Below are 26,890 nucleotides of genomic sequence, written 5' to 3'. Positions count from 1 at the left end.
AGCCATCACAATCTCAATAAAGAACACGTAATGTAACATATAAGCAATACAAACATACTCATAGAAAATGTTTATTTGCTATTTTATCCTTAGATTATATGCCAAAACATAGTAAAAGTTAATAGTGGAAAAGTCACTTGGCCTGAAAATGCATGACGAGTATGCCAGGTAAGGAAAACCTGTGTTAAGCTGATCAATCACCAAGGGTTATTGACTTCCATTCATTTTCAATTTCAAGCAGGCACTCTAATAGCCACTGTGAAAAATAATCATGTATGTTTTTGTTGACTAAATTCCCAACTATACATTTCAGAATCATATAAAATCAAATGATGAATACTTCTACAAGTCTGGGTAACTCAAAGTTTTTAAGGAGTTTAAATGTAAAATTTGTGATTTTAAAACAAATGTACAATCCACTGAATGGTAGAAATTGTACAATTAAATTTATCTAACTTAAATAACTGAGCAGCCACATGTATATTTTCCTCTTGTTTAGCATGAAAATTAAACATCTCCATTTTAATTAAATTTAAATATGTACGTTTATGCCAGAGTTGAAGAAAGATGTTTAGTTATATACTTAAATACATAGTAACTCTATGGATATTTTATATAAAATACATAGTAAGATCAGAAAAACTAAGAGTTTATAAAATATTTTGCATGGAAATCAGAAAATCAAATATTCTTTCTGAAGTTATGTATGATGGTTCTACTGTCTCCAGTTGCTAGAAAGATAGAAAGGAGAAAAATATAAACCTGGAGGAAAATAAGTGTGCAACAAACTCTTATGATTAAAAGTTTAGAGATCAATTTATCATTACCTAATTGATAACATCAACTGTGTCCAATAAGCCCAAAGGGTTAAAAGAATGAGTATCAGCTTTTATTATTATCAGTGGGAGATTTAAAAGTATGATTTTAGAATGTGATATATTAACAAATACATGCATAATCATACATATAAATACCTACAGTGGATTCTGTTAGTTTTTATCCATTAAAGTCTCTTACGTTGTTATTGTCTTTATTAACTCTGATGTTACATATTACTTGCTTAGCTATCCCTTTGCCTTACTCTTTAGAGGCTAATTGCAGACACCCAAAACATACATTCTCACACACAAATCCTTTCTGTCAAAGTACTTGAAAAGTATGGCCAAGCTTTACTAGTTATGTCAGACTAAAGAGTACATCTAGCTAATTACAGTAAGACTTCATAATATAATCCTCTTTCAATATTTTTTTCTTAAAACTTCTATTCCTTTTAGAATCTCCTATGTTTATTTCTCTCAATACCTCTTCTCCAATTCCTGATTTACTGTTCCTTTGCTCACTTTACATAACTTTCCTTAGGGCTTGTTCGAATCTCGCTCCATTTGGCACAATTCAGCCTCTTCTTGATTTCTCCATTTCTGCTTTAGACCCACTATTCCCTCAATATAGCCTCAGAGATTAGTCATTTTACTCCTTAAAAGGCAGACTAGAGAAGTGATTACAAATACCAAGGATTTCCATTTTTTCCTTGTCACACATAGTAGCTGCTCAATAATCTCATATAATTAATTGGTTTTGTTAATTAAAGACAATTCATATGGTTTAGGTACTATTTAATCAATTGGAGAGCAGACAAAATGAGTGATTAAAGGTAGTATTTAATGGTTACAACTATTTAATAATTTCACGTTTGAAATAGGTACCTCCTCCTAGGCATGAATTAGCATTATGTGTTGCCACTCTATGTATGCCTGCTAATGGTGGGTCTGACTGTGGACAATGTAAGCCCTGGGGAGAAAGAGTAAAATCTTGAATAAATACAGACTTAGTCTTGAAAACTATGCTTTTAAGTTCATCAAAGGAAAAAAATAAGGGAAGAGGTGGTGCTGTATGAACAAGTTATTTTTAAAAATTAGGTACATATTATCAGTAGCATAAAGTATAAACTTCAATGTAAAAATAAAACAAAAACATTAATTAGGCATCATTTCTTTAAGGTTGCAGAATGTTCTGCCTACAAGGTCACCAGTGATAATTCATTTACTACACTTGACCTTTCTAAAAACGAATGAATGACAGATGCACAGTAAAATTTGTTTCCAGGGTCTGAATTTTCCATACAATATCTACCAGGTCAAAAAATTGTTAAATCAAAAATAAATTCTTATGTCCTATCACAGATATTTAAGTCAATATTAATTACCCAAGTTCACATAACAAACTTAAAACAATATCTTATTTTGACCGGGACTTAAAGAAGTTTAAATACGTAGAAATTAAAAATACTTGCACCCACTTGTATAAGGGCTTTTCAAGGTTGGAGTTCCCCCTTAACTAGCAACTCTTTCTTCCTTCTTTCATCATTTAGAAAAAAATGTTACTTAATGGCTTAGCATGATAAGTTAAATATCTCCTAAATGTTCTTACTAAGTTACCTAATCCTGCTTTGTATCCAGGCCACTCAAGGAAGATGCAGGTTCTTTTCTTAATCAGTACAGGATAATGAAAAAAAACAATGTGGTTTCAGATCCAATGAGACCATGTAATAAACGGCTGTAAGCAAATTATCTCTTTAAGCATACATTTCCTTATTCAAAACATGATAAGAATGCCTTTCATCTTAAAAAGAATTGGGAGGATACAAAGACATATGAAAAATGAAATATAGAATTGGTGTGTCTAAATTTAAAATTCTCCTCCTCTTCCCTTCATAATAAAAACAGTAAAACAAATTTTCAAATAGGTATCAGTATCCATTGCTAACCTATACCTGCAATTTGTTCAAGCCATCCTTTTCCAATAAGAGGAAGGAAGTTCTCATAAATATCAGGGTTTCTGTTCCCAGTGATTTTTAACAAAAAGAGAGGCTAGGGTAAGAGCCAACTGCTTTGAGACACACCTTTTATTAAACTTAGATAATGCATCCCTCTTTGCAGGATAGCCACTGCATTCTCTCTCATGGGCTAAGCTCTATTTCTTTAAAACTGGAGCCAACAGAAGGTATTGTTGTGTCGTTTCTTCATAAAGCACAATATAAAGATGACTCATCATAGTTATTGTTCAGACATGGTTCTCTCTGGTGCTTGGCCTCCACTTTACTTCAAGCCTGCACATTCAACTTGTCAGCATCTACTATTGCTGCTTCTCTAGTCTGTCTTCAGATTGAATACCTTACCCCCATTTCTGACTACCAGTTTATTATCAACCTCACTTTTATTAACTAATGAGTTTTTTCATGTAATTCAACAATGATTAATTGTGATGTTTCAGAGAATGTGTTAGGTTCTAGGGATTTAGGAATGAGTAAGTAAAAGTTTAGGTAGAAAGGCTTAAATGAGCATTGCTGAGGAGACGATCGAGGCAGGAAATGGAGGCCACTGCCCTGTGAGTGGAGTCGGAGGGTGCGAGGCTTCTGAGAGCAATGGTTTGGAAGTTTGAACCACAACTTTTGTTTGTGGAAGAACCACAAAGATTTCTAAAGTTATCAGAAGGACTTAATAGAAAAGGAGCAAAAATTTGTTTTTTAAAAAAATGATTGGCATGTACTGTAGATGACTCAACTAGAACTGAAAACAAATATTGAAGTTGTATCCATCAACCGTTCCAAATATTTTTGCAGTGTTTTCCGAAAGTATTTAATTTTTTAGTGCAGGAAAATAGATAACAATGTGGTGGGTTGAATGATGGATACAGTAAAGGATACGAGGACTGTAATTTTGAGACTATTAATAAGGTAGTAGGCCAACTCATCACCAGTCTGAAGGGGAAATTAGACTAATGTGATTGTGTGTTCTTGGAGAACACTGTTGAGAAAAGCACAGAATATCTTGATGGATTTTTAAACCAAACATTAAAGGTTTTGGTCAGAAACTGTGGTACTAGCATTTAAAATATTAAAAATGAATTAATCTAGGTAATGACAAAATCCAAAACATGGCTCTGTGTTGGTGTTAATAATTTGTGAGAGTGCTGTGAGATCTTCTTCAATAATTGCATCATAACTTGACTCTATCTCTACTTATCTTTTAAATGAACATTCTACTCCCTAACATTTAGGCCTTGCCCACGTAAGTATGATGTCATGTTATATAATGCTGGATCTTTCCAGGTTAGTGTAATTGCTTGTGTCTTTCTCCTCATCAACTATGTATTTAATCAGCCAACACTTAGTTTCACTGTGATAGTCACTGACAGAAGAAAGATGAATACATGGAATCAGGCCTCAATGAGTTCATGACCTAGTGTGGGACAGAATTAGTTACTGGTCTTTTGGGGTCTCAATTACTCATTTGTAAAATCAACATCCTAAGACTATTGTAAGGATTAAATGAGCTGATCAATAAAAAGCACTTGGCATAGTGCTTGGCACATTCTAAGAATGTAATAGTAGCTAGAGTTAACATTCCTGGCATGAGATTGGCCAGGCCCAATGTGCAGAAGCAGCTGAAGAGATGATGTGTTCAGGGAATGACGAAATGGCAAGAAGCCTGATGTGGCTACAACATAAGTCAAACTTACATAAACTCACTTTAGTATCAGTGTGAAAAAAGCAATTGGTAAAATGAATATGCATTGATAATTTTTACTAAGCATTCCAAAGCCAAACCAAAATTATTTTTCAAGTTTGAGCTCCCTAATCATGGCTCCCTTCCAACAATTTAGGTAAATAAAGGTTGATCCCCGAGTGTACCATGTCTGTGTGCATGTGTGTCTTTATGTGTGAAAAAGAGAATGAAAATTTAGGAAACAAATACATTATAGGGAAAAAGGAATTGCTACTCAAAGATAATCTCTTTACCTTTTGTTGGTAAACACATAACCTTATAGTCTGTCCACTTACTGATTCTAGAAGTCAATTTCACCAAAGCCCCCAAAGACAGACCATCACTGTCATCCCTCTGCCAGAATGATGAAGAATTCATATTCTTAAGAGCAAGATATCCAACTTTTAAAACTGACTTTTCAAACTTTTAATTTACATGCAATTTACCTGCCACGACTTCCCGACAAGACACTCCTTCCCTGTGAAACCCATATGCTCTATGGAATCCTGATTTTTTCAATTTACTTCTATACCGCACTCTCTATAATGACTGCCACTGTTCTCTTTACTCCACCAGCTGTTTTCAATCTTTCTAAAAATTCAGCTTCGGGGCGCCTGGGTGGCTCAGTTGGTTAAGCGACTGCCTTCGGCTCAGGTCATGATCCCGGAGTCCCGGGATCAAGTCCCATATCAGGCTCCCTGCTCAGCAGGGAGTTTGCTTCTCCCTCTGACACCCCCTCTTGTGCTCTCCCTCTCTCGCTCTCCCTCAAATAAATAAAATCTTAAAAAATGAAAATAAAAATAATTAAAAAAATAAAATATTCAGCTTCACCCTCAAATTTTATATTATTCTTTTCTTGAACCCTCAAGACTGCTGTAATCTCATTTAAAAGTATTTTGCATTATATAAGATTCATCTTTCCAATAATTATGCTGTCCACCTCTTTCCACCATTTAATATTTTTAGGAATGTAATATATCCCCAACCAAGACCACAGATTCCTCTAACCAAAAGTTTTATATTACTCACACTTCCAACATTCCTGGTATCTGATAGATGCTCAGTAACTATTTAGTAAATTTAAAGGCTATTTCTAGGCAAAACAATTTTGAGCACAAGTACATAATTTTATCTATGATGAACAAGCAACTGAAAAATATAGTTTTGACTCTGTGCTTTCTATGAATCTTCATACAGTTTATAGAGGATGTGGGACTATGTCATGGCACAATTTATAAAAGCAGATCACAATTTACAGCTCTGCAGTGCCTCATTCCTGTAAGCAGCTTTAGGAGAATATGAACACTGTCAGTAAATGGCTAAGAAAACTAGATTAAGAGAGTTATATGATTTAAATGACTATACTACATCCTGGCAATTATTTTTGAAAGGACCAATATTTACATTGACTATCACCATTGAACTTTGTATTGCTTTTCTTTATGGAAATGAGGTGAGCATAAAAGTGTTCAAGTGTGTGTGTGTGTGTGTGTGTGTGTGTGTGTGTCTTGATTTGAGAACTAAATACCCCATGTCAATTCAAGTTATTAGTTTACCAGTACTAAAAGCCAAGTTCACCCCATTAATGTATATAATTAATACATTAAGAGTAATTTGTTAGAAAGCTGAAGCAAATTCCATCGTTCCCTATTGGTACAATGCAGATACTACAAGCGTAAAATCAGGTATTTTTTGTCTCAACTCAGATATCTGTTATGCCATATATCCAGAAATATTTTAAGATTTTATTTATTTAAGAGAAAGGAAGGGGCACATAAGCGGGGGGAGGGATGGGGGTGGGGGAGCAGAGAGCACAGGGCAAGGGACAAGCAGACTCCACACAGCATGGAGCCCCATCTCAAGGCCCTGAGATCATTATCTGAGCAAAATCAAGGGTCAAATGCTTAAACAATGAGCCACTCCGGCACCTCCAGAAATGTTATTTTTTTTAAAGAGACTTTAAAATCGTGTTGTTACTTTATGCATCTATTTAAAAGGAATAAAAATGGCGATTGAGTGTATAATGAGATCTATATACACACGCTCAAAGAATTCTGAATTTTCTGCATTAAGGGAAGGTAACCATGTCTGTTACCTAAAGATAATTTGTTTGGCTTTGGAATATGCTCTAAGTTTAACAGAGAAGATTCCATTTACTAATTACATTAACACTCGTATTAAAATGAGTTAATATTCCCTGGGTACACATCCACAGAACACATTGTATGTATGAATAAATAATTCACATTGTGAAAGCAAAAAATAAAAGTCAGTTTAGTAGCAATGCATTTTTTTCTGTTTAGATGTGCATGTCCATAAAAATTAATGTATGCTCAGAACATTTAACAAATACAAAAAACTTAATGATAGTTAACTTATTTTTTGCTTTTGGGATGGACTGTGCACAAATAACAAGGCTTGATGATAGCTTATCTTTTATAGTAAAATCAGCAAATAAATAAGATGCTGGCTATTAATATTAGGTAAAATATTTTGAGATTCTAAGGAAAAAATGAACATATATTAATTTCATTGGGTAAATTGGGTAGTATTGGGTAAAATATTTTGAGATTTTAAGGAAAAAATGAACATATATATTAATTTTATGGGTTTTATATGATTTTTTTCAGAGAGATCCAGGTTTTTCCCTATTCTTTTTCTAAAGAAAGAGTAAACTTCTTTTTCTCCCAGTATTGAAGGAAAAAAAGTTGTATGATTTGTTTCAGGTAAAGTTAGAAATTCTGCAAGATCGATGATTCTCTTAAAAATATACTTTTCCAGTATATGTAGCCAAGAGCCATAATTCAGTAGTGGTCCTGGCAAAAGCACCTTAGAATATTTGGAATTATTTAATGAGTCAGGGGAAGAATACCTGGGTTCACAGTAGTAATTTTTTCCTTTCTTAAACTGTTTGAGACAGCAAGGATTTGTCTTAGAACAAAATCTATACACACAATGTTAATAGGATTGGCATTTTTTCAATGAGCAATCATTTTGTAAAGATGTTTCCACATTTACTGCTTTTGCAATACCAAATATATAACAGCCCTACCGTACTTCACATATTTCTTTGAGGCCACGTGGGGGTTCCTAATATCCAAAACAAACCACCATTCGAGAGTGATTACATAGTTAATTCAGAAATAATCATTAATTAAATTTCTGTTTAAAAGATCATGCTTCTCTACAAATTAAATTTACAAGTTCAAATACTCAATTACCTTTTAAAATTATATATTGCTAAATTAAGTAATAAAGCTGGATTTTTCACTTTTTAAACTGCTATGTTTATATCGCATAGATACATCTCTGAGTTCTTACCCACAATAGTGGGCAATGAGCCCGACTTGCGCTGAATCATTTTGCTGTAAATGATGCCCTGGGTGACCCGAGGCACAGGGTAAAATGCAGCGCCAAGTACCTGCTCACATCCAAAGTTTCAAACACCTGACTGCAATTTCAGAGTCTCAATAGCATCTTTAAAATAGAAATTTAGAACCAAAGTGTCTTTCCAAACAAAGAAACCTTGACATTGGAAACTCTTTACATTCTCTGCTATTTGCTTCCCATTTGCATGTAAAAATCCCATGAGTAAAATAGGGTAAACAATTTGTTTAACTTAAGTCCATCATGAAAAGGAAGTGTAATATTTGATGACAAAGCTCATAGTATTATCTTCAACACCAAAGAAGTTATATTTGATTAGAAAAGTTAATTATATGCATATAAAGAGCTGAGATGCTAACAGCTAATTACTCATAAAGGGAAATTAAATCTAATTTTCTAACTGACAGTTGCTATCTGGCAATATTTTTATTAAACAAAACAAATTCCAATTTACTACAGTGGAAACTCTAAAATTTTATGGGGCACAATCAGATGTATATAAATTAGGTTAAAAGCCAATGAGTACAGAAGGTTGCAGCAAGTCAGCACAATTTTTTCAATGCATATTTTTTGTTGTTTTTGTTTTCACTGTTAACTATTAGCAGCTAAACTAAACTGTAATGATACACCGCAAGAACCCTTGGGATCTGATTCTCTTTGCTGCTTTGCCATTTGTTTGCCTAGAGTATTATGTTGAACTAAAGTGAGAAATTGCCAGGGATACTGAAGCCTTGTGCACGATTACAGCTACTTTATACGGGTGCTCTTATCTGTTTGGTATTCAGTCTTCACTACTGACCCAGAACTTACTCATTCATCTCATAATGAAGCAAGGCCTTAAAAATGTGCTGAAAAATACACTCCTAATTAGGAAAACATTGCTGTGGTTCTGCCCAACAATGAAACAAAAAGAGAACAAGAAGAACGAAAGCATGAAGAAAAAAAATATTATTCTGAGGATTCAACTGTTTTAACTACTGGGATACAGAAGTTTTGAGCTAAACAGCTCCAACTCAGAGTAATTGTCTCAGGGAAGGCGTGACTTCCAGTCAGAAGACATTACTAGTCAAGATGGCAGGAAGCCTATATTGAGTCCTCAGCGAATAAATACTAGCATATTAAAGAAGAGTTGTTCCATCATTGAAACATCGGTGTTGCACACATTTTTTGAAGATGATTCCCTTTCCTTCTGTTTAGAACATGTATATTCATTAGCAGCTAAACAGTGGCCCGAAGACTAGCCATTGTCTTTGTTCCAATTATCCAGTTGCGGATGGCCTGTTCATAGTACCCAATTCATGTTTGTCGTAAGTCAGTGGGAGTAGCTGCCAACTGGAAGCATTTCACAGTGATCTCCACATATAGCCATGTAAACAAAAATAATGTCATTATAAAATAAACCCTAAAGGTAGTCCCACGTTACTATGATTTGCTGCAAAATTCTAGCGAACAAAATACACATGTTCTTGACTCTCATTTTATGAAGACTCTGACAGTTGAGTTCATGTGGCAATATGCATAGTTTTGATGGGGGAAAACCACCAAAAAAAGAAAAAAAAATGAAATCAAGAGATCAATTATTCCAGATGGATAAACATGGCTAATTTATTAAGTGGAAGCCATTACATCCAGATATGGTGCATATGATTGAGCTGTAGCACCTTTATAACATGCATGGAAGGTATTGGTTTTGTCTGGGAAATAAATTTTAAAGTAATCATGAATTAACTTCAAATTTCCCAGTAAGCAAACAAAAATCACACTGCATATTAAACAGTGTGATGATTATTTATGATCAGGTGTACAAAGATAATTCTATGGAAATGTTTTAAGTGTTGTCATAATGTTGTAGCATCATTAAGGTGGCTTTGTTAAATCCATGCTATGGTGACAATGAAATATGTAGGAAAAGTATTCTTGATCGAATTTCTCTTTTAATATTAATACTATAATAGGAGAATATAAGTGCATAGTAATTGTCAGAGAAAACCTGAAAATCAAATACTTAAAAACTCTTAGCTCACTTGTCAAATTTTCTTTCACCCATTATTATACATACGCTTTCCCATACAAAGCAGTTTAAAACAATTAATAACTGGGACTTCCGATACTTTCTCCAAAAGATTATCCAACAAAGGATTTACCTCAAAGCACTTTTATAACTGTAACATAATGCCCAGCATAGAATCAAACAATATTTTTGATAAGTTAAATTGAATTCTGAGTTTATTGTTGCTAGAAGTATTTTAGTCTCTCAGTGTTACATAAACCCTATCTCCCCTTAAATTCACTCTTCTGATTCTATTGAACTTTATATAAACTATATAAAGGCAACAGATTACTTTCTAAGACAAGCTTCTAGCTCTATAAATCTCTAAGACTCAAATTATTAGACATAAGCATGGCTAAAATTCCAAGAGGATTTTTACTACAGATTACCAGAGAGTAGGCAAATGGAAATGAATCAAAGAAGTTCACGTGTTTCACAGTGCTTCCAGAAATCTGTCCTTGGACTTATACTCCACTCAAAGCTCAAGTCACATGTCTAGTAAATGCTCTTCAGAACTGTCATCATGGGTTCAAGAAAGAGCATGACCTCAATGTTTCTCACCTTTTCTAATCTGAATTCCTCATGCTCCCTCCCACCCTACCTCTCTAACAGTAGAAAAATCTTCACAGTCTATTCTACTCATCACAATCACCCTATTCTCCTCTACCAGACACATCTTTGAGAGGGAAAAATTCATGTTGACATCTTCAAAACAGTCATTTTAGAATGCAAGTATTTTTAAAACAGTTAAAAGAATAAGGAGAAAAATGTGTGTTTATACAGTTTTTAAAAATTTCCTACATAATTTCTTTTATTGGAGTGCTTTGCTTTTTTTCTCATGGATTTGAATTAATGTCTGGGGTCACTTCCTTTCAGCCTAAATATTTCCTTTGGTATTTCTTGTAAGACTGGTCTTCTACCAATGAAATCTGTTTTGCTTGTATAGGAATATTTACTTCATCTTTTTTTGAAAGGTATCTTTACTAAATATAGGATTCTTGGTTGAATTATATTATTTCTCCTAGTGCTTTGAATGTTTCTTCTGGCCTTCATTGTATCAGATGAAAAGTTATTTGTTAATTTTTTGAGGGTTCCTTTATATGGTTGAGTCATTTTCCTCTGCTACCTTCCAAATTTTATCTTTGTCTTTCAACGTTTTGACTCTGATATATCTGGGTTTGGGTCCCTTTGTGTTTATCCTTCTTGAGTTTCATTAAGCTTCTTAGATGTGCAAACAAATGGTTTTCACCATCCAAGTTGGGACATTTTAAACCATATTTCTTCATGCTTTTTTCCCTGCTCCTTTCTATCCTACCTCTCCTGATATTCCCATTACACATATGTTGATATTCTTAGTGGTATCCCACATGTTGGAGAAAGCTCATTTTTCCTCATGCTTTTGAAATATATCATCTTGATGGATCCACTTCTAATTAGATCTGTTCTGCAACTCAAATACACGGCTCAGCTGCTTTTGTAAAATTTTCATTTGGTCATTGTAGTTTTCACCTCCAGAATTGCCTTTGAAAAATTCTATTTGTAGTCTCATCTGATTAGCCATCATTGTTATATCTTCCTGTAATTTTTAAAAAGTGATTTTAGTTCTTTGAACGTATTTATACTAGGTGCTTTGAACTTTTGGTCTTCCAGATCCAGCATCAGGGCAAGAACTAACCCCTCAAATTAGTTTCTATTGCTGTTTTTTTTCCCCTATGTACAGGTTAAATTTTCAGGTTTGTGTGTCTCCTAACTTTTGTTAAAAATTTGATATTTTATTATCATATTTTATATAAAAGTTACATAATATATAATTTTGTATAATTTTATACTTATATATTTTTTGCATTTACATAATATAACATATCTAGATCCTGAAATTCCACCCTTCTTTTCTTGAGACTTGTCTTTATTTGATCTTTATTTAGACTTGGCTAGACAAATTCTTTAAAGTCTATTTCTTCCACACTGTACAACATTTAATGGCCCTGCTCAGAATTCTTTCCATTATTTCTATCCTATTCTGGCTTCCCAGGGTCTACATAAACTACATATTAATCAAAGGCTGTACTTAAGCCGCCACAGACAATTAAATTTTAACCTTTACAGTTGTATGTATGTGTGGCTTACAGCTGATGGAGTTTACAATTTTGTTCCTATGTTCACCCAGAGACTAGATCAGAGATTACCGCTCCAGACATTCTAAGAGTGTGCAGTCTTGAGCATGTGAACAGTCTTCGAGACTACCAGTAATTAGTGTGATTTTATTTTTAATCTTGGACTCCTAGGATTTACCCTCAGTTAGAATAATCCATTGCTCAACCAGTATTTGTTGAGAGGTTGTTAAGCATGTAAGCCACTTAGCCCCTTGTGTTTTGCTGCTGAAACTGTGAGTGGCTTGGGGCATATTTTACAGTCTTCCTACTGTGGGAAATCTGATTGCTCCTTAGTGGGTACAGTATAGCTAATATGCTATAGCAACCTGCCAGACTCCCAGGGAATAGTGTGACACCAGAAAGGTGTCTTATTGGCTTCCCTCCCCCCTAGTTCTTCCTAGCTGTTCTGCCATTTTGATTGTTGTTACATCATTAAAAATAGCACTACCAGTCCTTCTTAATTGCTCACCAAGATACCCTTTGTTTTTGAAAATAACATTAGGCATGAACTTCTTTAGGCTCTATTCCAAATACGGGCATATCTCATTTCATTGTGCTTTATTGTGCTTCACAGATACTGCATTTTACAAATTGAAGGTTTGTGGAAATCCTATGTCAAGCAAATCTATCTGCATAATTTTTCCAACAGCATTTTCTCACTTTGGTAATTCTCACAATATTTTAAATGTTTTCACTCTCAGTATATTTGTCACGGTGATCTATAATCAGTCATCTTTGATGTAACACTTGTAATTGTTATGGGGTGCCATGAACCATGCCCAAATATGATGGCAAATTTAACTGATAGATGTTGTATGTATGCTAACTGCTCCACCAACCTGCCAGTTCCCCATCTCTCTCCCTCTCCTTGGGCCTCTCTATTCCTAGACACACAACAATATTGATGTTAAGCCACTTAATAACCCTAGAATGCCCTGTAAGTATTCAAGTGAAAGGAAGAGTTAGAGATCTCTCACTTTAAATCAAAAGCTGGGAATGATTAACCTGAAAGATTCAGTGGAGTTCAGTGACAGTAAGTAAGAGGTTGATACCATAAAGTTCTAACTTGAACATAAAACCACATTTGCCTTTATGTTAGACTGTAAAAACTCTTCATGACGCATAAGACGTTTTCCCCTATATATGTTAAACCTTTCCTAACATTTGTATTTGTATTTACATGTTGTCAGTTTGTGATTTTTTAAACGAGAATTTGGTTAAAAATATATACAGGTATATGGGAAGCAGTTTGGTGTTTATCTTCTACACATAGAGAAGAATTGTAAATGGGTTTTCCTGGGCTGAAGTGCCCCTCAACAGAGTTCAGAAGGATACACTATTTACTGTCTCCTGACAGATGGATTATGTATAGTCTGTGTTGTCTGTAAGCTCTATATTGTAAACCACATTCTAGGCAACTCTTGACTTTATGTCTTGAGGAGTATGTATTTCTGTGATTTTTGTCTTGAACGTTTAAAGCTCTAAAGATGTACAAAAGAAACATCAAATTTATAAATATTAACTATGTAATGTGAAAATCAGCCACGTATGTAAAAATACTTTTGCTAGTCTGGACCTTTCAGGAATTAATGCCAGACATTTGAAACAAAGATTTGAGTGAGCTGATATACACTGGATAAATACAAAGGATATCAATGAACATAGCTAAGATTCTTCAGAATAAATGGTTAAACTTAGGGAGGAAGGCATATTCAAAGCCAAGACAGGCTGAAAGCTAGGCCTCCGGTGCCAAACAGCCAAGTTATGAATGCAAAGGAAAAGTTCTTGAAGTAAATTTAAAAAGTAAAATAGCCTTATTACCAATATGGAGGAAGTTTGAGCAGTCTGGATAGAAGATCAAACCAGCCACAACATCCCTTTAAGCCAAATCCTAATGCAGAGCAAGGGCCTCTCTTCAATTTTATGAAATCTGAGAGAGGTGAGGGAGCTGTAGAAGAAAAGTTGAAGCTAGCAGAGGCGGGTTCATGAGGTTTAAGAAGCCATCTCAGTAACATAAAATTGCAAGGTGAAGCAGCAAATGATGACTTAAAAGATGCAGCAAGGTATCTAGGAAATCTAAGATAATTCATGAAGGGGGATACATTAAGCAACAGATTTTCAATGTATATGAAACAGACTTTTATTGGAAGATGATGCCATCTAGGACTTTCATAGCTACAGAGGAGGAGTCACAATATCTGGCTTCAAGGCTTCTAAGCTTCAAAGGACAGGCTGTCTCTCTTGTTAGGGCTCAGTGAAGCTGGTAACTTTAAGCTGAAGCCAATGTCCATTAACCATTGTAAAAATCCTGGGATGCTTAAGAATTATGCTAGATCTACTCTGCCTGTGCTCAATAAATAGAACAGCAAAGCCTGGATGGCAGCATATCTGTTTACGACGTGGTTTACTAAATATTTTAAGCCTATTGTTGAGAACTAATACAAAAACAAAACAAAAAAAAAGCCTTTCAAAATATTACTGCTCATTGACAATTCACCTGGTCATCCAAGAACTCTGATGGAAATGTACAATCAGATTAACGTTGTTTCCATACCTGCTAACACAACATCCATTATGCAGCCCCTAAATCAAGGAGTAATTTCTACTTCCACTTCTTACTATTTGAGAAATACATTTTATAATGCTATACCTGCCATAGATAGCATTTCTCTGATGCATCTGGGCAAAGTTAATTGAAAACCTTCTGGAAAGGATTCACCATTCTAGATACCATTCAGACCATTCATGATTCAGTGGAAGAGGTCAAAATATCAATATGGATAGAAGTTTGGAAGAGTTGATTCCAACTCCCATGGATGATTTTGAGGGGTTAAGACTTCAGTGGAGACAGTAACTGCAGATGTGGTAGAAATAGCAAGAAAACTAGAATTAAACGTAGACCCTGAAAATGTGATTGAACTCCTACAATCTCATGATAAAATTTTAATACATGAGGAGTTGCTTCTTATGGATAAGAAAAAAAATGGTTTTTTTTGAAATGGAATCTACTCCTGGTAAAGATCCTGGGAAGATTGTTGAAACGACAACAAAGGATTTAGAATATTACATAAATTTACTTGATAAAGCAGCAGCAGGGTTTGGGAGGACTGAATCCAATTTTGAAAGAGATTTTATTAAAAAAATTTATTGTGGATAAAATGTTATCAAACAGCATCATATGCTACAGAAAAATCATCCATGAAAGGAAGAGGCAGCCAATGAGACCAACTTAATTGTTGTGTTATTTTAAGAAACTACCACAGCCACCCCAACCTTCACCAATCACCACCCTGATCAGTCAGCTGTCATCAACAACGAGGCAAGACCCTCTACCAGCAAGAACATTATGACTCACTGAAAGCTCAGTTGAAGGTTACCATTTTTATTATTTTTTAATTAAAATATGTATATTTTAAAGACATAAGCCTATTGCATACTTAATAGACTACAGTATCGTGTAAACATAACTTTTATATGCACTGGGAGACCAAAAAATTCATTTGATTCATTTTATAGCAATATTGGCTTTATTGCCTTGGTCTGGAAACAAACCCATGGTAACTCTGAGGTATGTCTGTACGTTTTCTGTAACAAAAGTCTAGAAGTAGGCAGTTCCAGGGTTATTTTTTTTTTCAATAACTCAATATTATCATGTCACTACAATTACATTTACAATTGTTTTGTCACTTTTTTCCCATGGTGGATAAAATATAGTCACTTTGGGTCCATTACCACATCCTTATTCTAGCACATAAAGCAATAGAAGCAGAGTCTAAAATCTTCCTCAATTTGAGTTATTTTCTTTACACTGCACCACTTCGGAAGGCTTTCCTATCTATTTCATTGGCTGAAAGGTGTCAATAAGATATATTGCTCATGCCCTTCTCATTTTGAAATTAGATCATATACTAAGATTGAGTGCCCAAGTAACTCCTGGCTTTGACTTGGAAAACCCGAAGTACATATTTTTGGCAGTTTAAATAAACATGACTAAATTAAGAACAATAAAAATAGTTTCTCAGGCAATCCAGAACATTTTTGAATTGTGACAGTGATGGAAAAATTATCATTAATATAAATACTAAATATAATGAAGTTAATAAAGATATGTTCATAGGCAAAAAAGCTAAAGAAGAGCTTTGCTTATAGATCTCTGGTTTATTTATAAATTAGGCAATGAAACAGTCATTTTATTAGCTAAACATCATCACTTTTAAGTAGTACATGGTTGTGTGCCTTGATTATCAAATGTTATTAGATCGTTAAAGATAAAATTATGCATATATCTGTAATTTATGCAGAACAAATATCAAAATAAATCTATAATGAATGTTTACAACATCATCATATTTGATTTATTTAATATACACTTAAAATGAAAGCATTTTAATTGCTTCTTCAAGCAGATTAGCTCTTCAAACAAACTAAATAGAAGTCTTAAGATTATATTTATACATACATTTTTTGTATGTTAGACACTTCCTTTATGAAATTTCTTGTGTAATAATTTCAGCAATGCCAAAGCAACAAAATCATTTATTATTAAATGGAAAGCTTCTAATTTAACTTCCTGCACAATTTTACTCTATGCATTACAAAAGCAGCCATTAACAGCTCCTTCAATACATGTCTAGTCTACTTCAAAGTACATGTTGTTTCCTCACCATAATACATAGAACAGTATAGCTTGGTATCAAATTAAAGTGGATTCTAAATCCTGAGATAAAAACTATTACTACTACCCTATAAAAATTGATGAGAATTTATAAGAGATCATGATGATTTAGTTTACTCATGTAATAAATATGTGTGGCATAAGTGTGTAGGGTGGTGTATATAAACAAATAATGCAGCTTCTAAAATACATATTTTTTACCATAATATATGGTTGTGGATGGAGTTGCATCATTTCTGATAGAAACTAACAAATAGGAATTCTCTACCTTTCCTGAAAACATGTTATCTCCTCATTTCACAAGACAAATGTTCATGATAAATCAAAGCATTTCTAAATTGCTGGTAGAAGATTTTCCTTAACAAAACATCTTCAAGATGTGATTTTAAAACCAACTTACATCTGCTTAGAGGTAGTTGAAATATTGTGTTCTGTTTGTTTGTTTTATAACCTATGGACTTGGCCCTCCATGTTGTCTGTCTGATACAAAATTATAGAAGAAATTCATGTTACTTATCAAAAATCTCAGATTTTGGAGATGACAGATGGTTCCAAGATTTTGTGAAACTTGGAATCCTGGTAAGCTCTCTTAAAATTTACAGCCTCTGGTAAGGTTTATAGTTCTTTTTAAAGCTATCTTTTCACATCTTCTATTTTTCTCTGCATACCAAAATCCTAACCATCTTAAATCCAATCCCATCTCTGATGATGAGTCTATACTTGTTTGAATTTGTACATGACCTATTTTCCACTCCATGTATTTCAAATTTGCTGATTCACATATCCCTTCTCTTTGAATTTCTACATGACCTATTTTCCACTCCATGTATTTGATATTTGCTGATTCACATATCCCAAGGGAAAGTTTCATAGCTCAAATACCCTGAGGGAAAACACTGAGAGAGCAGAACTGATTTCTGTTATTGGGATTCATCTAACCTCAAAGGATAGATAAGTAACATCATAACTTAAATAAAGATCTGGACAGAGGAAATGAAAGATACTACACTTTTCTTTTACAATGGTTCAGTCAAAATTTCTCATTTAGATTTATAATAGCAAATGACCACTTCACCTCATGAAAAAATGTCTATGCCTATATTACGTCTGAATTTTCTTTCTGAATGGTCCATACAAAATATTAAAAGAAAGTAAAGCAGGGCATAAAATACTGACACAGTTGGAGAGCATGCAATGAAATCCTTTGGGCCATGAAGAAAAAAAATAGACCTTTTTAATTACATCATCCACCCAAATACTTAAAAAAATACTATAAGAGAACTTCTGGGTTCAATGTGAAAATTAAATGTATCTCTTCCCTCTTAAGAGACTACAATACGCTTCCCTCCTGACCCTAGTCTTTGACCATGAATATCATAAATTACTTACACCAGGCAACAAACTCACATAGGTAACTTTGTCCAGCTAGTGTTTGGGACCATTCCAAATAGGTTGTACTTTTGGAATTACTTTTAGTGTTATAAATGGATTAAGTAAATTATTTTTTAAATAAAATATACACTTACAAAAGTGCATAAATCACAAATGCACAACTTAATTTTTACTAACTGAACATATCCATCTACCCAGTAAGCAGATCAAGAAATGAGTATTAGCATTATATCTGAAGCTCCCCACATGCTAACTCCAATAATTTAAAATCTAATCAGAGAAACAACTATAAAATTATCAAAAATTGAAAACAAATATAGTAATGTTTTATAAAATGTTTTAAAATTTCATTTTTATTATACTGCATGTTATACTATATATAACACAAATATATTACATATGCTATACAAGATATGTGTTACATATTATAAATATAATGCTATATATACCGGATATGTTATATAACATACGTGTTCTATAACATAGCATGTATTTATTTTAAATTGGCGATAATTTTACAGTTTTTTGTTTAAATTAGATTTTAAATTATTGATGGACACAAATTTTATGTTTTTCATTGCTATATTTCCCATGGAAAAGTAGTAAATGTGCTTTATAGAAAATAGAAAATAAATATTTATTGAATTTTTATTTTTTCAATGAAATCTCTACAGCATTCACTTTGGGGATTTGCTAAATTTTTACATGCTTTGTACTCGATTTTATGTGCTGCTGATGAAAACTGGTTTGTGAATAAATTAATTTTATTTAATTACAGATTCTGAAAATTTATTATCTCAGTCTAGTATAATTTAAGATGATTTTTCTTTATTTATCATCACTTGTAACTGCATGTCAAATTATGGCATACTGATGGTTTGTTCTTTACAAATTATTAAATTTTCAGCCCTATTCTATTTGTAATATTACTATGAACATTTAGAGAAACATCAGTTTCCAAACTCATTTCAAGAGCTTTATTAAGTCTCTCAAATAATGCAGTCTTTACAAAATGCAACCAAGCAAATGCATCCCTGGTTATTTCTTTATGGTCAAAGAGGATAAAAAATTATGTTTAAAGTTATGTAAAATGAAGGGCACCAGGGTGGCTCAGTCATTTATGCATCCAACTCTTGGTTTTGGCTCAGGTCAAAATCTCATGGGTTATGAGATCAAGCCCTGCCTTGGGTTCCATGCTCAGTAGGGAGTCTGCTTAAAGATTCTCTCCCTCTGCCCCTTCCCTCACTTGTGTGCACACTCTCTAAATAAATAGATCTTTAAAAAAAATGTTATCTAAAATGAGATTTTTAAAAAAATAATCAAAACAACCACTTTAATGGGAACCTAATTTAAATAATTATTAAAAATCAAAATAAAACACTTTAAACTTAATTATGATTCTATTTTTCCTCCCTTAATATATTGTTATGAAGCTTTCAATTGATTTTATTTCATTTACAACATATTCATTATTATTTAAGATCTTTTTTAAAAAATTACCATAGTAATTTTTATGAAATATGGTTAAACTTACAAGACCACAAAGTTAAACCACAGAGATAATGGAATATATCTCCAAAGAAGACATTTCCCCTCCAATTTTTATGTTAATTTTAGTGGTCTGAGTGTCAAACATTTCTATCCAAATTTAGTTATATTTTGCCTACTTTTTATTTGCTATATGCAAAAACCATCATATACCTATTCATTTTATATTCTTTAAAATAAGGTATGATTTAAATGATCAAGAATATCACTCACATTCCACCATAAGCTCTTCAAAATTTTAAAAGGCACAATTAAGGAGTCAGTAAAAATGAAAAGAAACCATGTATTATAGAGAAAATCCTAAGGCAAATTATAAAATTTAGGGATGACAAAGCAACAGAAGTATCACATATCAAAATTTGTGGGATACAATTGAAGTGATCGTTACAGGGAATTTTTTACTCTGTCATTCCAGATAGTGGAGACAAAATCCAGAAGCATCACTGAGTGCAAACATGAGGTGCTCAAACAAAATGAAAAGGAAGCGTACTAAATTGGAGAAGAATTTTGCAAAGGACACACCCGATGAGGGGTAATATTGAAGATATATGAGCAACTCATATAACTGAACACCAATAATCCCCAAAATAATCTGATTAAAAATGAACAGAGGACCTAAACAGACATTTTTCCAAAAGAAATATACAACTTCTTCATTATACAGCGGAGAACCCTGTGGACAGCATGGCAGAATGAAGAATATAGTTTCAGGTGTCACACTCTTTGGTTTGACTCAGGGATCAGGCCTTCCCTTGGGGTAAGTTATTTAACCTTTCTAACTTGCAATGTCATCATTTTTGCAATAATATTTAGAATGTTGTTAAAATCAGATGATGTAACCTAATTGTTCTAGTATCACTATAACAAAGATTTTCAACAAATTTAGCTCGTTGTCCACATTCATTTTCTGCCCCTCATTCTTCAAATATCAGTATTCACAGAGGATCCAAATTCATCTTCAATTTTCACTGACACATTTTCTGGGAAATATGAATTCTAGTATGATTTATCCTATTAAGTAGACAACATCCAAAATTTATCACTTTTCCACCTCCAGACTACCTACTTGGCATATGACCCACAGTTATTTTCAAATTGACAGAAACAAACAAACAAACAACCATTTTCTTACTTCAAGGCACATTACCTTTCAGGCCCTTGTAGTCATTTGTCTTAACACCTGCATTAAAGTGATTATTGATTCTTCCTTTTATTCCGACTTCCACAATACGGTAATGCTATTGGATTCTGCTTCAAAAAATGAGTTACATATCAAGACCCTTCCCTGCACCTGAGTATTAGTTCTGACTAGGACTTTTATACCAGCTTTCCATTTGAGCTGCCTGGCACCAATTTAAATATGTATGGATCATCTATTCTGTGCTGGCTTTTGGGGATGCAACACTGACAATAATCCAGTACCTGCTCTTGAGTTCACTGGAAATGGCAATGTGGTAGAAAGGCTTGACAGTAATGATAAATATAAAGTAGTACTTGGGCTTCTAAACTAGTCTGGCAGTAAGAGGAGACCTCCTGAATAAAGCAAACCTCAAGTAGAAGTTTACTTTTCTATGCTAACCTTTGATTATTTATTAACTTTTTTTTCTCTCACCAGGCTTTTAAAAATCTATGGCCTTTTCACATATTATGATGTTGCCTGAAATATTTGTTCTCATCTAAATTCATATTCTTCAAGATCCATTTCAAAGTTCTACTGCACATTGAAATTTTACCTGTTGCTCTTTTTTATCTGCTTAAATTATAGCTTTCGTTCTGATCTGCTCTTACTTGTTTATTAAGATTTCTCTTCTAACATGCTGAGGTGAGTGTTATATTATTTCTGTATCTACAGAGCTTGTCATAGTTTCTCTCAATAGGTGCTTGGTGATATTAATATCAACAATACTAACACAATAATTGTACTTAAAAACTAATACGTTGCAGGCTTACGTTGTGCCAGTTGAAGGGCTAAAGGTTTCTTATCCTATTAAACAAGTTCTATTTTTATTCCCATTCCATATTAAAAGAGAAGAGGACAGTGGAAGAGTGAGAAATTTGCCCAAGTTCACAGAGCAGGTAAGAGCCAGATGGGATGGAACCAGGGTACTTCGAACTCCTGATGACTGGCTCTGAAGCATTGTGTGTGACGAATGAGCAACAAAAGTTGTTCAGGATCAAAGTTGCTTATATAGAAGGGCCAGTTCTAAGTCTACATGTCTTATTGACTCCTTTTCACTTTTAAATTGCAAAAGATGAGGTCTTTGAGATAGTCTCTTAGTCTTACTGCAACATGTTTTTTGTGCATGTAACATTTTTTCCTGGGTTAGTAGAAAAATCGGTCAAAATATATTATGTTGTATATTGAATTTTAAGATAGAGTAGGAACATTTTGTGAAAGAAAAAATTTTAACTACACCATCACCTTTGCACATTATTGAGATCTAGCCTAAAAAATCATTTATTATGTTCATTCATTTATTAATTCTATGAGCATGTATTAATTTGCTACTATGCATCTGGAAGTATCCTATTTGTTGGGGAGTTTACTGTCTAACCAGAGAATATTACATATAAGTCACCATCTGCGGAAGAGTCCTACGAATCTGTGATGGAGGTATACACAGGTGTAATGGCATTTTCAAAAAGTATCATCTATTTTAGCTGTGGATGAAGTAACCTCAAAAACCTCCATGAAGCATTAGACAGGGAAGGAAGAAGGGAGGGGACAACAGATGATTCAGAAGTATGGTAATAGAGGAAGTGGTCATATCAAAGAACTGCAAATGAATCCATGTAACTAGAGCCAAGGGTACATGTTGGAGAGCAACTGGGGTGCAGGCTTGAAAGAGGCAAGTTGGGTAATAAAGAATCTTTTTTCATTCTGAAGGCCTTGATCAGCTGATGAAGAAATTAAATAATTCTGTATTTTAGACAGAATCCACTGGCGTATAGAATGGAAAACATCTGAAGAAAGCATCTTGGCTGCAATTACCATATAGATGATGTTATTGGTCATCAAAGAAGGACTATGAAAGGAGGAACAGGTTTGACGAGACTGTCAGATATCTTGTTTATTACTCTGGCCTCAAACAGTCACCTATGGCACACTCTGGGGAAAGGATTGGTAAACTGTGACCTATATGCCAAGTCAGGGTTGCTGCCTATTTTGTATAGACCATGAGCTAAGAATTGTTTTATAGATGAGCATTTCCATTTAATTTGGTGATAGGAAACACTAACTGTCAAATTCAATTAAGCAGTATGTTATCCTCCCCACCCCTGCAAAAAATTTTTAAAAAAATCCCATTCTAATTAGTAGACAATTATTATAAAAATGTACTCAATTATTGCTATATTTTGAACACATCAAAATGTTATTTTTTTAATAAAAATTCCTAAAATACTTGCTATTTGGCCCTTTACAGAAAAAGCTTATTGACATTTTCCCTAAGGAATTAAAATATTTAATTAAGGGATTATTAACACAGTTATGGGCAAGATTAATAGGACTAACACGAAAGTAAAACACTCGGGGATTATGAAGCAGAGAAAGTCATCATCATCTCACGGACCCAAAGGGGAAGGGGAAGGAGATTTTATTGGCACTCTGTTGGAGATGCAGTCCCAGAAATAAGGCTACCTCACAGAAGCCATGAATTTAATGAACTCAGATACTGGGAAACCTCTTCACAGCAGGGAAGAATAAATCCCCTGACACATCTGCAGAAATACCTTGAACTCTGGGTTTTTATTTTGTTATGTTTTTTGTTTTTTTCAGTCTCTCACAGTGCCTCCCATTGGCCTAACACATCAGAGATTCAGGGGGAAATGGAGCCCTGAGTGATACTGAATCCACAGAATTAAACTTCTCAGGGTACAGAGTATGGTGGGAAAAAATGGAGCCTGGATTTGTAGGGGCAAATAGACAAATGCCAGCACAAAAGTCAGAACACTAATAGGTATGCGAATATAAGTATATGGAATGCAGAAAAGAAAACTGGACAGAACACATACAGTTTAGAAGCCGTAGGCACTTTGGTGGTTATTGAATTTAGTGATATAAGGCTTCTTAGGAAGATTATTTCCAGTTAGAAGAGGATGTGGGCTGAAAACAAAACCATAAGTAACATAGACATTTAATAATAAAGAATAGCTTGCAAAGAATAAAGAGGAAAAAATATTAAAAGCTAAAAAGAATACCTCCTTAAAGTTATTATAGGAATTTAATAACAATGCACGATTTAATTGATTGCTATCTAAATGCTGTGATTAAAAAAAGGAGGAAAAATAATGTATGAATTCAACTGCTCTGGCTCAAAAAACATATGTGTGTAAATATAGACATTAACTTCAAAATAATTATCAAATTCTACCATTCTAACCACCATCATGGATACCATCCTACAGGAATCGACAATTCTTACCAAAGCTACTGCCAAAACTGATTCTCAGTTTCCACATGTATTCTAAGATCTATTTACTCAGCACACAGCAGCTTCAATTAACTTTTAATATATATCACTTCATTCTTCTCAAACTCACTTGAAACACTCTCATTTTAAATGCAACCCAACTTCTCAGTATGGCTCTTCCTCAGAGAAGAGTGCTCCTGAATTTTCAGTATGAAGACTTCTTTCCATTTTGTGTCCCTTACTCAGTCTCATTCTCTTTCATAGACTTTACCACCACTTGAAACTGTGTTATTTATTCATGTGTTTCCTTGTTTATTCTATGCATTTCCATTGGAAAGAAGGCTCCTTTAAGATAATAACAACTCTTTCCTTGCTCGTGGATGTATCTCCAGTGCATGTGTGTTCAGTGGAAGAATGAACTCCACTGTGCCTCTCTGTCTATTGGCAGAAGATAGACACATCTACTATGCTGAGGTTCCCCTCCTCTCAGTTTCTGGTAGCTCCTTGCTGGTATGCTGCTGCTGCTTTTTTTTTTTTTTTTTTTAAGATTTTACTTATTTGAGAGAGAGCAGGGGTGGAGTAGAGAAAAGAGGGACAAGCAGACTCCATGCTGAGCACAGAGCCCAATGTAGGGTTCAATCCCACAACCCTGAAATCATGACCTGAGCCAAAATCAAGAGTGTGATGCATAACCGACTGAGCCACCCAGGTGCCCCCTGGTAGGTTTCTATTATATGCAGATCCAAACTTAAAGCAGTATAACTTCTGACTACTGTGCATCTTTACTATCTTTGATAAAACTTCAGACCCTCTGATCCGGTTACTGGGTTTTTTATCCAGTTTAAATGTGGGACACAAGCCACTCCCTTAATTTCCTGAAGGCCCAGCAAAGGCCAAGACTATGGTCACGAAGGAACTGCAGCTAATGCTGTATTCAGGGCCCCATAGGATTAACAAGTCCTAGTAAGTGTACCTCAGGGCTTCTTACTGAATCCAGTTAGATAGTTATGTGACAGGAGCCAAGGGAAATTTCCACATCGTCACTTTTAGAGACCAAACTTCCAAATTATTTGGACCTCAAAAGCAAGAGCATCCTCTCTTCTTCAGATAAAGTGTTTACATTCTATATCAGAGGGAATTCGAGTTTCCTCAAGAAGAAACTCTTGTTCCCCCGAGAAAACACCCCACACCCATCAAGTGGTTGCCTTCCAAAGACCAGAACAAAATAATCAGAGTAATCGATTGTGCCATTTCCCAAAGTCTGTATTTTTGTATCTTAAATAGAACCATTTACATCAATTAGATTTTAAATAATATCTGGCCTAATTCATAGTGATGAAAAATGCATTTCTGATTCTTCAAGGGCACAGACTGGCTAAAGACAAATTTAAAATATGTTTCTCAACAAACCACATTAATATCTCCCAGTCTTCAGCTTCTGAATTCAGATTTATAGTGACATCTCACTTTTCTCCAAGAATAATAGGCAGCCACTTGCTTTAAATTAGTCTAAAAAAGGCCCACCGTGGTCATTTTTTCCAAAACCCAGGAATTCTTTTCCAGAAGTAATTTATTCTCTACCTCCAGACACTGAAACTGCCAACAATTCATAAATGCCATTTCCCTCAATTTGAACATAAAAAGAAGTTAATAAATCAATATATTTCTCACCAGCCACCTAGTTGTACATATATCATATGGAATCACTTCCTACTGCTTAACAATCTTGTAAGTCCTCCTTTGCCTACTAAAATTTCAATCCTTATTTCACAACGTATTTATAACATTTCTGCAACCCACCTTTCCCTTCAGATCTCCTGCTACCAGCTTACCATTCTATTCCCTATTTTGCCAAGTACTTCTTAATGGCAGTGTAGGAAGCATACCATGACATTTGGGGGCTGGGGATCCCGTGAATGTAAACCTCATCCACACCTTTGAAGAGCTTAAGGTCTAACAAATTATGCACTGGAACACAGGTAAACATGAAAGTTTTTGAAAACCAGAATAGGCTGATTCAAAAATTTCGACATGGAAATGTAAACTAGTTTTAGGCTTTAGGAGAAAAAATCTCCTTGTAGAAATTTATCATGAGAATTAAAGAATAAGTAAAATTTTCCCATACTCAGTGATTAGGGACTAGGAAAAAATGGTTCAAAGGGAGAGGGTATTTAATATGCTGTTACTTTTTCTGGACTTCTCACCTTTGAAATTTGTTCTCTCTCACATGTCTTTGTGACCTTGTAGAAAATGCAACCTTGCTTTGAAAGCCTTCCCCAAATCCAAGCCCATCCCCCTAGGTGGTAATTCTTAAGAGTTGAGACTCACATGATGTATTAACCTCTCCAACATTCTTCCAGGTCTTGATAGAACCCAGTAGGTGATAGTAATGTCAGTTGAATCATGAGACATTTTCAGCCTAAAGATTTTAGTTACCCACCTCGGTCAAACAGCAAGTTAATTCAAAGCCAGAATGAAACATGTCTTCTAATTTTGAAGACCGTACTTTTCATCAAAATGTCATAGGTTACTTGTTTCGATACTATTGCCCTAAATTGCCAAGCTTTTGATTCTGTGGAAGAAATTTTCTTAAAAATGGAAATGGAGCAAACAGTCTCAGGAAAGTGAGTCATAGGAAGTCATCTTAAGGTAAGGAAACACTAAAGTAAAATGCTTACTTCATTTCTGCATCCTTATTACAGACAGTAAAGCTTTCTTTCTTTTCTTTT

General features: G+C 34.1%; 1 protein-coding gene across 2 annotated transcripts in view; it reads left to right on the top strand.

The window, feature by feature from the left end:
* LOC123799262 (uncharacterized) overlaps positions 1–24,707 on the top strand; it is a 1,380,163-nt gene extending 1,355,456 nt beyond the window's left edge. For both annotated transcript variants that reach the window (XR_015724344.1, XR_015724346.1), the window contains 3 exons: positions 20,165–20,506; positions 21,777–21,825; positions 22,637–24,707. The gene's annotated coding sequence lies outside the window, so the exon portion shown is untranslated. The remainder of the gene's footprint in view (positions 1–20,164; positions 20,507–21,776; positions 21,826–22,636) is intronic.
* The last annotated feature ends 2,183 nt before the right edge of the window (positions 24,708–26,890 follow it).

This window comes from Ursus americanus, chromosome 5 (assembly GCF_024610735.1).
Source record: "Ursus americanus isolate L20-20 chromosome 5, mUrsAme1.1.p, whole genome shotgun sequence".
Classification (NCBI taxonomy): domain Eukaryota; kingdom Metazoa; phylum Chordata; class Mammalia; order Carnivora; family Ursidae; genus Ursus; species Ursus americanus.
The sequence above is the reverse complement of the archived record's forward strand: the minus strand, read 5'-3'. Positions and strand labels throughout refer to the sequence as shown.